Source organism: Cyprinus carpio, chromosome A14 (assembly GCF_018340385.1).
Source record: "Cyprinus carpio isolate SPL01 chromosome A14, ASM1834038v1, whole genome shotgun sequence".
NCBI lineage: Eukaryota > Metazoa > Chordata > Actinopteri > Cypriniformes > Cyprinidae > Cyprinus > Cyprinus carpio.
Window position 1 is genome coordinate 23,557,551 of NC_056585.1, and position 3,981 is coordinate 23,561,531.

The 3,981-nt window shown below is 41.0% G+C and overlaps 1 long non-coding RNA gene across 1 annotated transcript; it reads left to right on the forward strand.

Moving 5' to 3' along the window:
* The first annotated feature begins 3,094 nt into the window (after positions 1–3,094).
* Positions 3,095–3,689, forward strand: LOC122147473. Its single transcript, XR_006161648.1, has 2 exons — positions 3,095–3,160; positions 3,362–3,689. It is a non-coding gene; the product is annotated as an uncharacterized LOC122147473 (long non-coding RNA).
* Positions 3,690–3,981: the final 292 nt, after the last annotated feature.

Consider the following 3,981-nt stretch of genomic DNA (forward strand, 5'->3'; position numbering starts at 1 on the left):
ATGTGATATTGCTTTCAATACACTTAAGCAGAAGTTGCTGAACTGTGCTGTGCTTGCACACCCTGATTTCTCTAGGCCTTTGATTCTTTCAATTGACGCATCTCTGGATGGGTTAGGTGCTGTGCTATCCCAAGTTCCAGCTGGGGAAGATATAGCTCGGCCAATTGCCTTTGCCAGCAAAACCCTGACTGCATCACAGAAGAAGTACCCTGCGCACAGGCTCGAGTTTTTGGCTTTGAAGTGGAGTGTGTGCGAAAAGTTCAGCCACTGGCTTAAGGGGCACAGCTTCACAGTTTGGACTGACAACAATCCACTTACGCACATTATGACTAAGCCAAAACTCGATGCCTGTGAACAAAGGTGGGTTTCAAAATTAGCCCCTTATTTTTTCGACATAAAACATATTGCAGGAGTTAAGAACATTGTGGCTGATACCTTAAGCAGAGATCCATTTGCAAGGTCAATTAGTCATAGGCTCATGAATGAGAGTTACAATCGCTTACTTACCGAAGCTGATGTTGTAGAAAAAGAAGGAATACAGGATGTGTTTCGTCTGAAGGTTGAGTGCCACAAGATAAGTGATCAGACTGGATGTCAATCAAGCTGTCACGGTGCAGTCGTGTGATCCAGCAGCAGTTAAGACACTTTGCCAAGCACAAGATGACTGGGAAACAGCGGCAGTGACGCGAGCAGTTCAGTTGGTGCAGTTAGTTCAACAGGTTGCTGCCACTAACCAAAGTGAACAACCTCTGCCTGTGTTCTCTCATGATGAGTTGGGGAGAAGTCAAGAGCTTGACCTTACCATTTCCAAGGTTCTCCCTTTTGTACTTCGTAAAAGACGCCCTTCAAGACGAGAGAGAGAGAGAAGCTCGACTGCAGAGCGCTGGCTCTTGTCAAGCAATGGGATCATCTATATATGTGTGATGGGATTCTGTACAGGGTAACTAAGGACCCAATAAGCAGACAGAGAAGACATCAGTATGTTCTGCCTCAGAACATGGTAGAAAAAGCCTTACATGGTCTTCACGATCTTGCTGGTCACCAAGGACAGGCTAGAACAGTTCACTTTGCAAGACAGCGCTTCTTCTGGCCCAAGATGGAGCATGAGATCAGAGAATATGTGAAGTGTTGCAAGAGGTGTATTTTGGCCAAAACACCTGAGCCAGCTGCTCGTGCTCCACTGGAAAGCATTCAAACTTCTGCACCTATGGGGAGTTGGTTTGTCTTGACTTTTGGAGTGCAGAAGATAGCAAACGGCATTCAGTGGATGTGTTATTCCTGACAGATCATTTCACTAAACTTGCACACGCCTTTCCTTGCATCAACCAGACGGCTAAGCAAGTTGCTCGGAAGTTATGGGACCATGTGTTCTGTGTATATGGTTTCCCTGAGCGGATCCACACGGATCAAGGTACAAACTTCGAGAGTGAGCTCATTGCTGAATTGCTAACACTTTCTGGGGTCTCCAAATCTCGCACGACTGCCTATCATCCTATGGGAAATGGCATCACGGAGCGCTTCAACCGAACCTTAGGAAATATGCTTCGCTCCTTGCCCTTGAGATCTAAGGATAAGTGGCCACAACAGATTCAGACTCTGACCTTCGCGTACAACTCGACAATACATGAGACGACGGGTTACGCACCTTTCCAACTCATGTTTGGACGTGTCCCACGCTTACCTGTGGACGTAATGTTCAAGCAAGTATCAAAGGGATCCAGTGATTGTTGACTACAGCAGCTATGTTGCAACTTTAATGTCTCATCTTCACAAAGCAGCTGAAATTGCCCCAAAAACATGCTGTACAGGAGCAGAGGAAACAGACAAAGATTTATAACCGCAAGATGAAGGGAGTACATTTGAACAATGGGGATAGAGTGCTCATTGCCAATAAAGGAGAAAGAGGGAAAAGAAAAGTTGGCAGATAGATGGGAATCTACTGTGTACACCATTGTGGATAATGACCCTCGGACACACATATACAAAGTGAAGGATGACAAAGGACACACCAAAGTGGTACATCGGAATATGCTCTTAGACATCAGTTTCTTACCAGTGACATGTCCTGAGGATGAAACATGTGGATCTACTGTTGCTGATTGCTCAAACGATTCTGACTGTGAGAGCCGATCAACAAATTCCACTGATTCCTTGGAGGACGAAGATCCTGAAAACAGAACACATTCATTAGTGCTAAATGAGGATGTCTCAAGGAGTTCAAAATCTCTTGATGTACAAATGGAAACGGAAGAAGATGAGAGTGATGGCACTTACTGTGTTAATTCCATTCCAGACAGTCAACACCAGATGCTCTCTGATAAAACACTGAGAGAAGGAACTTCTGATTGTGACATTGTATCGGCAACAGTTGACTTTACCAATTCAGGTATTACTGACTCCGATTTGCCGGTCCGTGATGATGTGTCAATGTCAGGTCCTGAACAAGCGCAAGGCACGATTACTACACGGGCTGGTAGAGTTGTAAAAAAAGTCAACCGTCTGATTGAGACCATGGCCCAAAAACCATTTAAAATGGCAAACTTGTCAGACAGGGTTCCAGAAAAAGTCTCAGTCACTTTTAAGCCTATTCTAATTTTTGTGATTGAGAAAGAAGTTTACTCTCTCTATTTTTTTCTTTTTGGGGTACATTTTCATTAAGTGTGATTAATATATGAATAATGTGAATGAGGATTTTTTTTTTTTGCAAAGATTAAGTGTGGTATGGTGTACTTGGCAACATACTTAACTAAGAGGTTTTGGGGCCTGATCACCCTCAAATTTCTCTGTATCTGTCGAGACAGATGGCTTTCATTGCTGTAACTATTGAGTTTTTGCATTGTGATTCTTTAGGAAATCCTCTTTGTGCACATGCAGAATTTTGGTGAAATTAGGGGAGGTAAATGTAACAGGTGTTATATAAATTTATTAATTTCACACAAAATCCCTCCCTTTGTTATTATCAATTGTTTTATATTTATATAATTATTTTTATATTCTGGGAATTTTTCTTTCATCTGGAATGTTATTTGAGCTGTTTCTATCCTTGTATGTAAATTTTTCAGTGTTATTTTGTAATTGTTTAAAATATAGTACGTGGCCCCTTTAAGAGTTAGGTTCCGGTTGTTTTCCTTCAGTTCGCGGTAAGCGCAGCTGGGGAAAGGTGAGTTCTGCTGAGCTCTCACTAAAAAAGTTTTAAATTAGTTTGTTTCTTGTGACTAATATGTATTTTTTTTTGTTAAAAAATACAATTTAATCTTATTGTAACACTAATAGAGGTTGGGTAACATGAAGTATGTATTTTCTTTTGGTGTTTATTAACCGTGTAAGTTCCGTGGCTAAAATTATCTGTTTTGACTGGCAGGTCAATGTTGAAATTGTGGAGAAAGGCCACGGATTGACACTTTTTTCATAAATTTTCCTTTTTATTCATTCAGGTATGTTCTCTATCCATGTTTCTGTTAATATTGTTGTTTTGAATTCATGTGAAATGTTTTACATTGAGAAAAATGTTAAATATTGTTGATTTAATCATATGCAGTTCATTTAATAATTGTAATATGATGGCAGTTCGCGGTAAGCGCAGCTGGGGAAAGATCAATGTTGAAATTGTGGAGAAAGGCCACGGATTGACACTTTTTTCATAAATTTTCCTTTTTATTCATTCAGAATAAAAAAAGTGGTCCAAAGAATCTCTTGTTGTCCAGTCTGGTTAAAAAATATCAACACAACGCAGAGAGAAGATAAAGACCGGTCACACTGGGAAGGTGATTCTCAATGCTGTGTCTGCAATCTCTCATTTTGTCCTCACCAGAGTGAAACTGTGTGGCAAAAAGTCTGGGCAACTCCAAAAAAAACTGCTGATCTGATTATTTCTTTGCACAGCCAGGAACGAATGCTTTTTTTTTTTTATAGCCAGGAACGAGAGAGTTTTTCCCTTCATGCTTGAGTGCGCACATTAATTGAGATACGTGACCCCTCAGG